Raw genomic sequence first — 17,197 nt, forward strand, 5'->3', positions numbered from 1 at the left:
GGACCTAAATTTGATCTCCAGCACCCCTAAGGAAAAAAAAAAAACTAGATGTAGTGGTGCATGCTTGTAATCATCTCAGGACCCAGTGCTGAAGAGTCAGAGATAGGGGAGCCCTGGGTCTCACTGGCCTAGCCTATTGGGTGATGCTCAGATCCCAATGTGCACACACACACACACACACACACACACACACACACACACACACACTTACTCATACACACACATACTCATACACATACCTCTACACCCAGAGACACTTGAACATACATATGCATGCACATACACTCAAAGAAAATATTGCTGAATATGACAATACATTTAAAACATTAAATGGATTGTTAAGTGTATTTCCCTCCATTTTTAATAATTGAAAGTATGTCATTGCTTTACCACAAGTTCTGTCAAGACGGGACCCCCAGTGCTCTGCAGTATCCCTTATAAATTGTAGTATGCATGATCATTTTCTTATCAGCAGCTCTCTTGGACACATGCCAAGTTTTGAATGCCTCCTGTTAAAAAAAATAATAGCATATGGAAGCAAAGAGAGTGACAGCAAAGTAGAGTAGAAACTAAAGTAGACATGCTTGGCCATTAATCTGCACTGCGGTCTACTCATTATTGTTCCTAACAAGATGCAAGAGTTTTGTTTTTACTACTGTCCATGTCATTTACAACAAGGACGGCTTAATGAACTGTAGCATATGGGGATTATCTTAGAAACAAGAAAGAAGAGTAAAGAATATATGCTGATTTATTTTTCACTAATTGTATAACTGATTAGGCACAAGAAGTGCCTCTTAAATCATCTACTTTTGCTCTTCATTAACTGAAAGAAAAGGAAATTTGAATTATTACCTGAAATGAAATTTAAGATTTATCTGTTTTCCTTTTCCTTCCTTGCTTCCTTCCTTTTGTCCTCCCTCCCTCCTTCCCCCCTCCCTCCCTCTCTTCCTCCTTTCTTTTCTTTTGTTGGGACAGAGAGTAGCAAGGTTTTGATATGTAGCCCAGGCAGGCCTGGGACTCAAGGTCCTCCAGCCTTGGCCTTCCAAATTCTAAGCATATAGGCATGTTATCTGTGCCTTTTCATTATTCATGACTCCATGGCACTGTCTCTCTAGTGATATGAAAAGCTATAATGAGCCCTGAGTATCATCAAAATAAAAAGACTTGCTTTATTGGTTATTATTGTCGTTGTAGTTTGGTCATTATTTGTAGGTGACCCCTATTTGTATTCACCCTGGAAGTCAGTTCTAAAACAAGGGATTGATAAAATACTTGCATATATGACTAGTCTTGAAATAATGTGTAGAACGATTATCAGGTTAGATGACTGAGACCATGTTGTTAGCTCTTCTGGGCAAAGGTTGGCAGTGATTTCTTCAGCTTCCTTTGGTTTGCCTAGTTAGTGTGGGAAGAAAAATCCAAGATACTAGAAAGGAGGCCATCACATATTCCAGCTGTGCTTACTGTTGCCTTCAGTAAGATGCTATATTCTTCTGATTCTTCCCCTGTAAAGTCTGGAGAGTCTTGGCTGGCTCTAGGTTGGCCCTAGAAAAACAGCTTTGCAGTTCAGGATTCTTGGAACATATCCAAATGGGAAAAGAAAGCAGGTAAGATGTTTGTTGGTAACAAATTTCATAAACTTACTATTTTCTATGATTTTAGAGTGATGTGTGCTCTCTGAGCTGGCTGAAGCCAGACTGTCAGATTTTAATAAGGTATACAAAAGTAGACAATTCTGGGAGAGAAACTGTCAAGTCAAGAATCAAAATGGAGCTCTGTGGTTTCAGAAGTGACAGCTTCTGCCGAGAAATCTGTTATTAAAATTTCCATGAGCATCACTGAACCTTATTTGGAAGGAAGACCATAGGAGCCCGTTTTACAAAATACGGTGAAACCTTATTTTATTTTAATTCCCCCAGCTCAGTACCTAAGGTCTCAGATTTTTCTTGGGCCTTTTTCCCATTTAGGGGGTCAAAGGTTTACCTCTGTGCACATATGCAGATGACAATTTTCCACCCAGGTGCCTTTGTCAGCAGAGTCACACAGAGGTTCAGTGCTGAAAAGGTCAATGGAGACCAAGGAACCCTTCAGAAAGGAAGCCGGCATCCAGCAAGCATCAAGGTGAACTGGTCTCGCATGCCTCGTTCAAGTATACAAGAATTGGTCTATGTTCTCTGGATGCTGAAGTGTCTGATTCATATTAGAGATCTCTGCATTCAAAAAACAAAAACAAAAAAAAATTAAGGAGAATAATGACTAATGCAGTATGTGGAAGAGAAAATCCAAACGTTGGATATTTTGCACCGAATTCATTTAAAAATTTTATTACTAGTTAAACTCACTTTTGGCCACGGGGCTCAGCTTGCCTTTAACTTCACTAGCGTCTGTTATTCACAACAAAAAGAGTCTGGTTCTATGTGCTCGTGTGTGTGTGTGTGTGTGTGTGTGTGTGTGTGAGAGAGAGAGAGAGAGAGAGAGAGAGAGAGAGAGAGAGAGAGAGAGAGAGAGAGAGAGAGAGAGAGAGAGATTCTACATGCTTCACATTTTGAGTCCATCCTTAAGAGGGAGATCTGAAGGCATGAGTGGGTTTTGCGGGCTAAGAGGATGTTGGATTTCTCTACATGACAAGCTTTGCATTGGAAGTCTGCTAAACAAAATGTGAAGAGCTGCCCACAAGGTTGTAAATCCCTAGTCTGCAGGCAAGAATGGGGAAACAGGACGAGCGACTGAAGTGTGTGTGTGGCTGCAATGTTTGTGGGTTAGATGATGAGAAGCCAGAGCTGAGTGAAGCCGAGAAGGAGGGGGTGGCTGGTGTGATTTGTTTGGTGTTCCGAGCCAATAGAAATCCCAGCCTGTGATAATATCCCCACGCAGCGCAGCGCCGAGAGGACACAGTGCTGTCTCCAGCTCCTTCCACATTTGCAGGCGCGGCCGGGACGCGCTCCGCCCTCTGCGCGCTCCGCTCTCGTCTCTGCTGGCTCCGCACACCGGAGCTGCTTCCCCGGCCTCCTGCCGAACCAGGCTGCGACTGCCCCGGGCGATCCTGTGCACACCCGCTGTGGATCGTGTCATTCACACAGAGGAGACCGACAAGGCGACACACAAGGGACCCCAGGAGGAGGCTTTCATCCCGTCATTGCAGGTACGCGGCTTGTCACGACTGATCTGACGCGCACAGGTTTCTACCTTTTGCCTTCCCAAGGCAACTAAGGTGGATTCACGTCTTTCTGTGGGGCTGGTGCGCAGAGAAGCACGGGGTGAATGCCCTCCTGAGTTCTCCCGGGGAGTTGGTTACATTGCTTCTGTGTGGCTGCGGCCACCAGGTGGGTCAACCTATTGGATTCTGCATAGGTGGAGAGCGGAGACCTTTAAACTCCACCGAGATCTTTCTTTTTAAAATAACACAAGTACCTACATGTTGTCGTGTGGGACCCCATGATGATTTCCATTACGATGATGACCCCACCGCAAGTCAAACATCATGTGATTGTTTAGAGAACAGGCTTTCAATATTGTCTGCCTATCTACTACATTAACGTGCTCCCTGCAGAATCAGGAAGCCAAAGCCTTGGGCATGGTCTTAAGCATGTGGCCAAGTGGATCGAGTCTCATGGTTGAAATATCACTATGTCTTTAGACTGTCTGAAGGAGAAAAGGAAAGAAGCGAGGCAGCAATTTTAAAACGTAGTTGTCTTATTCTTACCTTCATTGATGAATTAAAAACACATTTCTCTTTCAGAACCCTCCTCCACAGGATGAGTTCCTAACTCTCTCAAATTAGGTTAAAAACATACGAATTGATTCCAGCACTCAAGAGGCTGAGGCAGGAGGATTGTGAGTTCCAGGCCAGCCTGGAGTGCATAATTTAAAAATGAATTGGAGAACTTTGCTCTAAATATAACCATTTTCAGGCAATGCCAATTCATAGCTCTGCTTTATTTAACCGCCAAACTTATGGATTTCTCCCTGTTTATTTTTGAGGGAAAGTTTTGTTGGGCGTCTGGGGGAGTGACAAAACAGCTCTTTTCCTGGGTTTTCGCCATCTTTGATTCACAATTTTGAAGTTGGTTATGTAATTTTTTCCCATGTTGATTACTTATGATTAAATTAACATTACTTAATCAGTTCCATCTTCCCGGAAAAGCCAAAGGGACTGAGTAACTCTGATAAAGGATTGTCCCTGTTTGGGGCAGTCCTCAAGAGCTGATATTCGCGGTCCCCCTTCCTCTGTAAGAAGTGCCCTTCCTGGTGTGGGGAACATACGGAGTAGGGATCTCTTCAGGATGCCATGCAGGTTTGGGTAACCAGAAGCAGTTTGGGTAATCCGAACAGCATTCCTCCGGCCGGCTCCTAATACTTCCTGGGAGTGGTGACCCATTCATTGATAGTTGGCTCATGCCCTCTGTGGCACCTAAGCTTCAGCACTGTCCTTATCCCAAATCTTGTGCCTGGCCAGGCAAGATAAGGAAGTTATAAGAAAGCTATTCACTTTGCATATCACCATGGAGAATTTAAGTTGACCCATTTTCATTTAATCAGATGAATGTGTTCTTTCGTCATTAAGAAGAATGCATGCGTAGCTCTACCATGGAGATAGGAAAATAACACATTTTTGCCCTTTGACTAAAATGAATAATCACACGGGGCATTTTTTTAAAAAGTCGTGACAAGCAGTAGATGTGCTAACTAGATACTATGTTTAAGAAAGGACATGTTAGTGGTATAGGTAAATATGTCTTGCATTTTATATCACCAGAGGAATGACTGTAAAATGTTCACCAATCAATGTATGTAACTGAACCAACTTAAGTCTTTTTGTAGTTAAAATAGTTGTTGTTGTTGTTGTGTGTTTGTGTGGAGTGCATATGTGGAGATTAGAGGAAATCTTCAGGGAGTCACATCTGTCCTTTCACAGTGGGATCTTGAGCTCAATCAAACTCAGGTCCTCAGACTGGTACAACTGAGTCATCCTGAAGGCCTGGAAGTTTTATTGTGAGCATTTGCCCATCTTCTATAACTCATTTCTTCCTGCCATTCAAGTCTAAAGCCATGCTGGGTATGTTGGTACTGACTAAGTAAGAATCTGAATACATTCACTTTGTTTAGGCTGATACATTTGCGGCTTTTCAAATATATGTATTTATCTGGATAAAGGCAGGGACTATAGGCATATGTATGTGCACACAGTGTTTTGATTATTCACTGTTTTATGCTATCATTTTTATGGCGAGAGCTACTCCAATGCTCATTCTCTGCAAGTCTCACAATAGCTAGCCAAAGCTCTAGATTTCTTCAAACTATGTATGGTATAGTTTAACCAAATCATAGGCCCTTAACTAGTTTAAAATACCTCTCTACCTTAGCTCTCTTCTGGTTCAAGAGAATGGTGCTGAATCCTGAGCTGAGTCCTGGGTTCTCTTGATATGAGATAACTGGCCTGCCTGGGTCAAGGGCAAACTGTGAGAGACGGTAGTCTCCCAGGCACACTGCAGACTGGGCCAGCCACGTCTGTGCTCTAGTGCTGTGACAGCATCTATGCCAGGTGGCAGGCAAGAGCCCAGGGTTAGACTCCTTTAAGCAGTTAGGAGAATAGTAATGAATTATTTCAACCCAAGAAAATGTGCCCGGTACTGGGATTCTGACAAGTCCCACAAAGGACCAGCATGTAAGATGAATTGCTTACAAGAGGAAGACATGTAATTATAAATTTGATCTATGGTGGCATCTGCTTCTTCAATTACCTGCTTCTCCTCCTATCACATAACTCTTGTCTCTAAGAATTGTACACGTGGACTTAATAATGTATAAAAAGCAAACCTGATCACATATCAGGCTTAAAAAAATGTAGTCCTAAGACCATTCATGACAACAACACTAACCTACCACTGGGGCATACTTGCCATTGCCAACACTTCTAGTAGGAATTCCCCCCCCCCCCTCTTGACTGCCCAGCACATCAACAGGACCAACCCTTGCTGGAGCATTCATTTGTTGAGATGAGTCCCAGAGCTGTGTGGGCGTTGAAGGGGTGGAGAATGAGATGTTTCACACAGCAAGAATGTGAAGTGAGATTCTGTGATGGTGGGCAGCCTCAAATGAGACCCAGGAGCTGCAGGGAAAATGAGCCTATTTCCTCTGGTGAGCCTCAGGGATATACACTTGATGAGATGCCCTGAATATTTTCAACACTCTTTTCTGTGTTCCCAGGTACACCACACACACAGGTGTGGGGTTGAAATAAACAGGTTTGATGTGCTGACAAGTCTGGGCATATAAGCCAGAAGGGGGCAGCACGCAGACTCAGAAATAAAGTGACACCTCTTCTTGCACTTACACCAATTTCCCAATGACTACAGAACGCCTGTTCAAGTTTCTGTACCCTTCTCCCTCTGGAAAACACAGTCAGGAGTCTTATGAAGAGATACGTCACCCAGGGGGATTGTTTCTGGTTTTGCTTCAGAATTCGAGTTGCCTGAAATAAGGAGAGCAACAAACTATTATTAGTGAGCCCAGCTTCTGTTTCTTTTAGCTGGCTTCACCTGTTGATTCTACTCAAGCACTCTTTAACTTTTAGGAGATGAAAGAATGGGAAACCAAATATAGGGACAAGAGAAAGAGAAAGAATGGGCTTCCTCGAGGCTTCACCAAGAATAATAGCTGGTTTTTGTTTGTTCCTGCTGCTGCTTCATCAGTAGAACCAAACATTATTGTAAGCATGTCTCAAGTATACGTCCAAGGCCTCTGCATAACCAGTAATACTTTCGGAATCTGAGCTTTTAAAAGTAGAGATGTGAAATAAGCTGTCTCAGTGATAGCCAGAACCCAAGACGTGCTAACAAAAACAAGAGTCAGGCATCTATCTCTAAGAGCTCAGAGATGCTTAAACCTAGTCCTTCCCAACTATAGTCGAATTCCTTCCTGGCTATTGGGATTTATTGCTGTCTTTATCAGATGGCTCTGAGAATCCATGCTCTACATGTTCATAGAAGAAAGAATACATCGCTCTTATGGGGTATAACTGGCAGTGGTGACTTCTAAGTGGACAGGTGTCCTCATTAGGTGTTATTTAGCAGTGTAGACTGGTAGCTTTGGCAGATACTGTCTCTTTGGTTCATCCGCCATACAAATCACTACTGTATGTGAGGGCTCAGGGAGAGACTCAGAATGGGGCTTTGGAACCCACACTGGAGATCACAGAGCAGTCTCATTCTGGGAAATCTATGGTTCCCTGTGAGTGAGAAGGCCTGGGGTCCACTGGGTTAGGGACAGATGGATGCCTCAGAGAAAAGGAAGCCAAGGTAGTTTTGTCAAGATAGCATGGCTCCAAGCTCATAGGGTGGATTACAGGAAGCTCAGGGAGCTGCCCATGTGTGCATGAATGAGACCTTGAAAGCATTCATATCTACTTTTTTTCTAGGGCCACTGTACTCTGCTGGAGGTGTGGTGCCCTTGAATCAAAGAAAAGAGGTTTTCAAGGACAAAATCAAGATTCCTTAGTGTCTGGGAGAAGAGTGGGGTCACTGTGTGTCTGTCTCCTCCTTCATTTAAAGCTGGGTTCATGTCTGTCACACTCCCTCTTGCTCTCTAGAACTGTGTGTGGTGTCTCGATGCTGGAGAAGTTCTGTGGGAGGGGAGAGATTTATTCGGGGCCCTCATGTCGGAGCCAAGCACACCTCTGGAAGAATAGAGCATAGCAAGGGAGAGAGAAATGACTAATTCCAGAGATGGGAAATTGTCTAAGATTTATCACCTCTCATCTAAGACCCAGAACCTCAACTGCTGCTTTTCAGTTTACTGTGGCTTAGCACCCCACCCCCAATCCCCCTCAGATAGCCAAATAAACCACAGTCTGTGTCTCTCTTTTTTTAAGATTACATTGAAATTTAAAAAACCCAAAAACTTATAGTAAGAGCATTCCAGCTGGTACAATAACCCTAGTAAGAGGACATATTTGTGGAAACAGTTCACTAAAAAGCCTTTTCTGAATTTTTCATGCAAGAAATTGGAAATGGAGGGAATGCATAGCTTTAGGGAAGTTCTCTAGAGGGGGAGAATTTGAAGAACATGAGGCCAAGACTAAAATTACTCCCAAAAATGACTCTCATGTTTTGGGTTCACACATGTCCCAGCATAACACTCTCCTCCACTGTACTTCATTTAGTTTCAGAGCAGGTGGGAGGGAAGACATTAGGCAGGGGACCACCTGATTAGCTCATATGAAATTCAAAGTTGACATCACTCAGTTCAAATATTGTCTGCCTTAAAACTTGGCTCCTTAGCTGTGACTCAAGGCTGAAAGAAAGGTAGACAGTACATCCAAGAAAAAGCATTTGCCTCTAATTGCTTTACTGCCGTTATATAACATTGTAACATGAATGTCATTATATTTACTAATTACATTAGTTGCATTGGGGAAAAGCTGATAGATAGACTTATATTTAATGAGAAGTGAGTAGTTGTAAAAACAAGATTTTTTTTCACTAATCACCTCTGCTAGGAATCTAAATTTCATTAGCTTTCAAGAGATCTTTAATTTCCCCATATTCCTCATTTGAAAACCTACAATTTGTGAAAACCTGTAACATTTGGTGAGTGCATGCCACATGCCAGATGATAAAAAACACATAAAATCTTCAGGTATTAATAAGAGTGTTTGTGTAACCACAACATTAAATAACTACAAATTTAACCATTCATTCAATCGTATAAGCATATATTTCACAGATACCTATTGGACCTCTTTGTGCAACAACATTAAAATTATATGTGTGCTTTTAATAGTGATTTAGGTGTATATCCAAATGAGTGTATTAGTTACATGCCCATGCTGTATTTCATAAAGTAAATACATGAGAACATACTGAGCCTTCAGTTTATTTGAGAGCTGTAGTTGTGGCAGTCTCTTGAGCAAGAGCATGCTTCATGTCTTGGGACCAGATTCTGTACTGCGATTACTCAAAACTGTTCCTTCTTAAACCTTTGAGTAACACAGAGGTATGGATTTTAGGAATGCATATTTAAGACTTCATCGCAGCGAAGAATATGAGTCTCATTTCCTCCAAAACTTTGGAGCAGGCAGACTAGAAATGTTGTTTTGTTTCAGAGAATGAAATAAGATTAATACATTCTTGATCTAGAAGAGCATTGTCATATTAATACTTTCTTGATCTAGAAGAGCGTTATCTAGATATTGTAAAAAAAAAAAAAAAAAAAAAAAAAAAAAAAAAAAAAAAAAAAACTTAACCTGGCAAAGTAAGGCGATTTGGTTTCTATGCTCACACATTTCCCCAGAAAGCCTACCATTTCTCCTGAGTTCCTTACACTGAGACAATGAAAATGCATCATTGTGCCTCATCCCACCTCTGACTTCAGGTCTATACTCTTCCCTCTGTCAAAGCAGCAGCATCAAATGTGACTTTGCTAAATATTTTGTAGATATCGTGCAGTTTTTTTCAAAAGTTCTAGCTATTATTATTGTCATCATCACCATCATCCCCATTTTACAGACAGACTTATCAAGACTTCAGGCTTTCAGAATGTCACATGTTAGATAGCTCAGTTGGTAAAGAATTTACCTTGAGTTCAACCCCTAGAACCCATAGGGCAGAGTGTGCTTGTACCTCCATAGCTGAGGAGACAGAAAAGTAGATCCCTGTGCTTGCCAGTCATCCAACCTCACCCATTTGGTGAGCATGAGGCCAATGAGAGATGCTGTCTCAAAAATCAAGGTAGATGGCATCTGAACAACAACACTTGAAGTAGTCTCCTGGCTTACACACACACACACACACACACACACACACACACACACACAATCACACACACATGTGACACTCACCCACACAAAGAATCTTATGAATCAAGCTGTTGTAGACCTTCAGTTTCAAACCCACCTTCCTTGACTTTATCACAGTAAAGAAGATAAGGTTCCTTTAAGAACTCAGTATCATAGGAAAAAACAAACATATTTGGTGGGAGTCAGAATCCAGAACACTCTGAAAATGTAGTGGGAATTTTACCTTATTATCAAGGCTGCCTGACAATAGAAGTCTACTCATTATAGTAGTTTAAATCTTTTCTTTATTCCAGTCTACATTCATTCTACATACTCCTCCATCCAACTGAGCATGGGTTGTAACTTCCTGTGTGATATTTTGCTTACAACCTCCACTCACTCACTTTCAAATGGTCCTGGAGGACAGAGACTGTTTCTTATTCAAAGTTTTATTTCCCAGACCAGAACTGGTACATAACAAACTGTATCTGGTCTGAATCCACTACTATCCAGCTACACCTAATTTAGAGCTGTCCTTTATCTCCTAGGAGATATGGTCTCATGCTTCAAACACACACATATCTACCAGAAGCTAAACAAATGAAAAACTTGTCATCTGCCCTGGGATATGTCCTCTCTTTTCTTTCCTTCTTTCTTTCTTTCTTTCTTTCTTTCTTTCTTTCTTTCTTTCTTTCTTTCTTTCTTTCTTTCTTTCTTTCTTTCTCTCTCTCTCTCTCTCTCTCTCTCTCTCTTTCTTTCTTTCTTTCTCTCTTTCTTTCTTTCTTTCTCTCTCTTTCTCTCTCTCTTTCTTTCTTTCTTTCCTTCTTCCTTCCTTTCTTCCTCCCTCCCTCTCTCTCTCCGTTCTTCCCTCTTTCTTTTTCTTTCTTTCCCCCTCCATCCTTCCTCTATGCCCCTCCCTCCTTCTGTCCCTCCCTTTCTCCCTCCCTCCCTCCTTCCTTCCCTCCCTCCCTCCGTTTTTTCCTTTCTTGCTTTTTTGCCTTAATATACCTAATACCTTTTTTGCCTTAATATACCTCTTAATGCTTTAAAATGATTGTTTTAGTAAGAAAGTCAAGTGAACATTAAAAATCAGTTCTCTTTACAAACATATCTCACCATAATTTAAACATTAAAAATACAAAGTCAACTATTCTGACAAATTTTTTTTCCCAAGTGAAGGAAAATATCATAGCTGTTACTGAGGCACTACTGTGAGTTTATCCTCCATTCCCAGGAGACTGTGCAGATTGGTTGTAACATTTTGGAACTCATGCTCATTTTCTGACTTTTCATTGTTAAGGTTGAAAGTTAAGAAATTCCTCCTGGTGAAAAAGAAAGAGATAATGCCAATGAAACTTTGGAATACCATCATTGTTTTCGAATGGAAAACTTAAGAGAAACTGTAGAGTTTAATGAGACTAATTTGCTCTGTATTATTTTCAGACAGCATGTTGTTGTTGTTGTTGTTATATGAGGTCTTGCTACACAGCTCAGGCTAGACCAGAATTCACAGATCTGGCTCTGGCTCTCTAGTCTCAGATGTGAAGCACTGTTTTTAACTTAGAGGGCATGTTTTAAAAGATTCAGATTTTCTTTTTATTTATTTATTTATTTATTTATTTATTTATTTATTTATTTTGCTTTCGAAGTCTTATGAAAATTCAGGGGATACTGTGAACAGAATGGGCTCAAATGGGGTAAGAATTGCATCTTGTATTCTATGGTCGGTAGTTGAAATATCCTACCCTAGCAACACATGCATCAGATAATAGTAGTGTGGACACAGTTGTGGAGAATCAAAAGCTATTTTGATGTTATGCTTATACATATCTCCTAAAGCATAACTGACATTCTCCTTCACCTCAAACCATCGTATTCTTTAGTGCTAACCTTATTCAGATGCTTTTATTTATGATTATTATTGTGTACATATATGGGTATATCTTTAAATATCCTATATTTTATTAGTTTAGAATTATTCTGAGAAGTATTCTTTGGACTTTAACCATCAAAAAAGGGGGTGTTAGGGAACAAAACGTAAAAACCTCCTTCAACAGGTAGTAAGTTGGGCTTATTAGATGGCAGCTTTCCGAACACTTGCAATTGCCATCATTGGAAATGTGAGCCAAAAATATTTGTGCTGGAGGATGGGACGAATGGGGTCTGGTTGAATGGGGCATGCATCTCATACAGAGATAGGTCTTGGTGGCACTAGCCACCATGGAAGCTCAACATGCTCAAAAAAAAAAAAAAAACCAGGAATGTAGACAGACTGTCTCTCCTCTGTTTGAATTTCTCTGGCTTGAGCCAGATGGCTATGTCACAGAAGAAGAGTCCTTGTCGGAATTCCTCATGGCACATGTCTTTATATTTTTAACATTTGGTCTTAAACATCAGTAGTTTCCAGTAAGATAAATTAGATGACTCAGGGTCATAGTTAACAGTCAGGTACAGCTTGTGCCCTGAAAAGTGAGAGTCTGTCTATGTTCAGAGACCCATGCTATATCCAAGTGCTGTTTTCATAATTTTATTTTCTCTCCTGCACTGTCAGCTTTTGAAGGAGCTATATTATTCTCATCTTTATATCTTTAATATGTTGCATTATACCTGAATTATGATGTCGAATGTTTGGCAAGTGAATGAATAACAAGATATTACACATAGAGGTCACTATTGTTACAGAAAGAGTGACTGCATTTTTTAAAATAATAAAATTGTGGGGAAATAATATAAAAAAGAATGTTTCTGGTTTTATTCAGTTTATATCTGAAATATTCTCCCAAAGACCATGTTCTGAGCTGGAAAGGTGACCTAGTCAAAAGCTCAGTTATTATTGTTCTTGGTATAGTTAATATTATCATTATTGTTGTTATTGTTATTACTATTGCTCAGGCTTTGGATATTAATGAAGTAGGCATCAGAATGGATGTCCATGAAGGTTTCCTAAAAGAACAGTTCATCACTCCAAGGACTTTAGAACTGAGACTTCAATTTTGTAAACTGAGATAAATAAGTCGGAGTGTTTGGATCTCAATTTTATCTTTGAAGTAGAAAGAATAATTATTTGAAAGAAGAGCTAATCAGGCGCTCTTCGCAGAACCATTGATTCATTCAACAAGTATTTATGAAACTACGGCTAGACATGGCAAGAGATCAAAAGATGGACCATGTTTTGAAGGAGCTTAGAGTTCATAAGGAAGGCCAGACATGTGTGTCAACAATGAGGACACAAGGTGAAGAGTGGAGAACACTAGCAAGAGAATTATGCAAATAAAGTCTCCTGAGTTTGGGGGAAGCAACATGTCATTTCCAAGGAAGTCTTCAGGAACAGTCCTTGAGAAGTGGGTGGATCCTGCTGTGAGCTGCTGTCACGATTTTCTTCCTCTTCATGGCATGTTTCATGTGATTGATGTGTTATAAATCCTAGAGCTTTAGATAGGGATATAACTTATTTAGTCTGCTGGGTTTATAGTCACGATAGCATTAGCACAGAAGTCTCCTGTTTTTCCAAGCTACAAGCTGGTTGTTCATTGTAGAACTAGTGCTAGAATACAGGCTCCCTCCCCACCATCCTTTCTCCTACACAAAGCTCCCTTACTGGACTCTACTGTTAAGGAGCCTAAATCAACAGAGCATAAAATGCTACAAAGCAATTTACACAGAGGTCTAAGGTACAGACTGTCAGAGGTTTGCCCAAGCTGGGGAAAAGCATTGCACTTGATGACAGTAGATTCCATAGAAAATTTTATTGTTGTTTAAATAGGATCTTTGCTTTCCACTGTTCATTTCAGCACTAACTCATCTCAGAGCTTAGGCTCCCCAAGGCTGAGCTCCAGTGAAACGGCCCCAATCTCTTCTAGAAACCCAGCAGTGTCTTCAGCTAGGCTGGGGCTAACTCAGCAGTGGCAGCCGCTGCCACTCCCTCATGACTTTCCAGGCACTGTAGAGTTTGGGATTCCCTAAGTGAGAGCAGTGACTCTCCTCCTCCCCTCTGTTTGGACTAAAGGATTTGTATGGCATTAGAATGGATTATCTCTGTGATACATGTGCTCAAGTTGTCTCCCACTCCCAAACCACTGTCTCCTATCGTCCAAATGCCTTATTTGGACCGGCTTATTTGATCATACTTAGAATTCCTTTAACTAGCAGATGAAACCTCTGGACAGGACTCAGGAAAGAAATGAGTCTGTCAGAGTCTACCCCTACTTGTTTGTGGAAGGTCACTCTCTGAAGAGAAGCACTCTGCTCTTCTTAGACAGGCATATTGGTAGAATGTTTCTCTCTCCATTTTATTTCTGGAAGCACATATACCACAGCCAGACATCCCCATAGGGAAAGATCCCCAGTAAATAGTGGATGCACTCTTCAACCACTCTCCATTGGATGATAAGTGGATGGGTGGGTGGGTAGGAAGATGGATGGACAGGAAGATGGATGGACAGGCAGATTGGCTGGAGGAGATACTTCAGCCCAGTGTCCCCAGATTGACTATGACACTCAGCAGGCTTTATGTGGAGCAAGTATCATCCTTTGAAAGGACAAGTAGACAATTAATTCTAGAAGAGGGAGCAGCAGGGGGTGGAGGAAAGATTGAGCAGAGTGTGTCCAGAGCAGAGCACCCATATTTCATGGTGGCTTTACTCACTTTTATCATCTAACTCCAGTTAAGGTGACATGCCATTACATAGAGAAGTGTGCCTGTGGAAAAAAATAGAACAACTAATATGAAGTTGTATTTTTTTTATAGAAATCGGGAGCAAACATTTTCAATTCTATTTTTGGAGCTGACTGAGACGGCACTACAGATGACTGATGTGGGAATAGGCACCATATGGATTTGTACAAAGGGAAGAAAATAATCCCCAGTTGTAAAAAATATCTTTGGTCTTCATACGGGTGATATGTGCCCACATGGTTCTGTCAGGTGGTTTTGCTATAAGAGATTATTCCTGGACTAGTAGAAAAATGTCCTTTTACAGTGGTTGTACGTTTTCCCAGATTATCGCTGTAGCATGCAAAATCTCACAACTTCAGAAATTCAAAAGATCAAAGGCAGAGAGGCCTCTATACTCACCACCCACCAGCACAATAGTTTGGCTACTAGAAATTCTTTTCATGGCAACACAAAAGTTTACTTTTATAATCACCAAAAAGTGCTGTGAAAGCTGATATGCGTTCCTAATTCTTGCATTCGATATTGCCTTTGTTTTCTGATGGCAGTAAAGTTCAGATTGTCTCCATATGATGAAAACATTGGCCAATTGAGGCTTGGAGCTCTCGAACCGATATTAACTGCACTAGGGTTGGACTGATTTTCTGTTTCAAATGACAGCCAAAGCTATCAAATCAACCCAGTGATATTTATTAGGATGGCTTCTGAATATAGAGTGTGATTCATGACAGAGACTAATCTTGCAAAAGGAAAGGAGAAAATGCTTTCCATCTGCATAGGCCCCTCAGTAGCTGGCATGGGGTAGACATTTAGACCACGTTCTGTGGATGCTTGAAAACTGACAGCATGTAGATTGGAAGTAAGGATCCCTGCTGAAACGTGACAAAGTCACAGATAGCGCCAACGTGTTGGTCACTGGTTTAGAATGTAAGCCCTTTTGTCAAAGTTCTGATTTTGGCATGTTTCACCAGTTTTTACTTGGATTTCTGAGTGTGCCAGGCACTAGAAGCATAAAACGAATAGGACGTAGCCCTATCTTGCAGGGCTCACTTGTGAAAACAAACATGTGAATAAAATAATAGCAAGCAAACAGGCAGGCAAGAGCTGCGGGTATAACTCGGTGGTCCAATGCTTGCCTAGCATGTGCCAGGCCCTGCACTCAATCCCCAGGACCTGCCAAATAATGAGGTGTAATGTGTACAATAACCTGAGTACATACCTGTAATCTCAGCCTACGGGAATGTGAAGCAGGAGGATTGCTGAAAGTTCCAGGTCAATCGGGGCTACTATCAAGGCTCTGTCTCAAAAATAAAATAAAAATAAAAAACCAAGGGCTTTTAGAGAGATGGCTCAATGGCTAAGAATGCTTGCTGCTCTTCCAGACAACCTGAGTTCTGTGCCCAGCACCCATGTCTGGCATCTCATAGCCACCTGTAGCAGCTCTAGGGAATATGGTGCCCTCATCTGGCTTCTGCAAGCACCTGCATGTGTGTGGTACACACACACACACACACACACACACACACACACACACACACTCAGAATGTGTGAGGCTATCCTCACCCCCATACCACCACCACCACCACCACCACCACCACCACCACCATGACCACCATCAAAACAGTCTAGACAACCTGTGAGCAAACCAAATGGGAACAGGGTGAAAAGGAGAATTTGAGTCACTAGTTTCACTCAGCAAGGATTGTCACACAAGCAAGCACCACGCTGGAGAACAAAGCCAGCTCGTTGTCCTCAGCAGTTTCCCTGATTGGTTGTCACATGTCACTCTGTCATGCAGTGCCACCCCCACGAGGGTTCCGTGACACATCGGAACTTAGGGTTGCTGGCAGCCGTGCCCTCCCGACGATTTGCAGGCTTGGGTCTCGAAAGTCACCTTTGCGGCCCGCGCTCTTCACTCTAAGCTCTGGCTGATGTCTTTTGCTGTACTCTTGAGCCAAAGGCCTTGGTCTGGCCTTTTTCTTTTCTTTCTTGAAGTCCTGTAACTACAATCATAAAGATCCAAAGATTATTGGAATCCAAGCAAGTCACCTTCAGGTACAGTTCTTTGGAAACTGTGTGGTCCGAGGAAATGTGCCACAGTAACATCACCGTGCCCTCTGTTTCTTGTTCCATATCTGGTGCTGGCTGGATTTTAGTGTAGGAGAAAGCTGGGCAGGCAGGTGTGCTGTGTCCAGCCTCTATGTACTTGAACACCAGCCAGAGTAGAGGATTGAGAAAGTGACTGCCCAGAGGTCAGATTCCTTTCTTTTTGGTCCTCCCCCGCCCCTTCTCCTCCACATATGTACAAGGAGCTAATCAAATGTTTATTTTTCTATCAGAGTACAAGTTTGGGTACATCTACGTGACTAGTGGCAGCTGAGTTGAAACCCTATTTCATAACAAGGCCTTCACTGAGTGAAGTACTCGACAGCATGTTAAAAACAGACCATTCACCTTGTAAAACCTGGTTGGCGCACAGAAGTGACCTTTGGGAAGTGACAAGTGGGACAAGTAAGGTTAGGATGGGCCCCTGAAGAAGCACAGTAGCCCTCCTGAACACAAGCAAGTCAAGTTTTCCTTCATGGAAAATGATGCATGAAATGATGCATTCGAATCAGGGTTCAGCATTATACTGGAGGGAAGAAAGATTATCTCTCAACTGGATTTAGGAATGCCCCCAATGCCATAGTAACAAGTACAATAAAGCCAGTGTCTATTGTTCAGTAAGGCCCGTCAAGACTACTAAC

At 41.7% G+C, this 17,197-nt stretch overlaps 1 protein-coding gene and 1 long non-coding RNA gene across 3 annotated transcripts in view; one reads left to right on the top strand and one right to left on the bottom strand.

The window, feature by feature from the left end:
* Positions 1-2,561: 2,561 nt before the first annotated feature.
* Positions 2,562-17,197, top strand: part of Grem2 (gremlin 2, DAN family BMP antagonist) — a 102,782-nt gene continuing 88,146 nt past the window's right edge. Inside the window, exon 1 of the mRNA XM_028865545.2 lies at positions 2,562-3,145. The gene's annotated coding sequence lies outside the window, so the exon portion shown is untranslated. The remainder of the gene's footprint in view (positions 3,146-17,197) is intronic.
* On the bottom strand, positions 11,427-16,779 carry LOC119089151. 2 transcript variants are annotated; one of them, XR_005092996.1, is made up of 3 exons: positions 16,345-16,779; positions 15,670-15,747; positions 11,427-14,476 (listed from the first exon to the last, which is right to left on the bottom strand). It is a non-coding gene; the product is annotated as an uncharacterized LOC119089151 (long non-coding RNA). The 2 variants fall into 2 exon arrangements; XR_005092997.1 differs by having other exon boundaries at positions 11,427-13,207; positions 14,424-14,476; positions 15,670-16,779.

This window comes from Peromyscus leucopus, chromosome 15 (assembly GCF_004664715.2).
Source record: "Peromyscus leucopus breed LL Stock chromosome 15, UCI_PerLeu_2.1, whole genome shotgun sequence".
In the NCBI taxonomy this organism is placed as follows: domain Eukaryota; kingdom Metazoa; phylum Chordata; class Mammalia; order Rodentia; family Cricetidae; genus Peromyscus; species Peromyscus leucopus.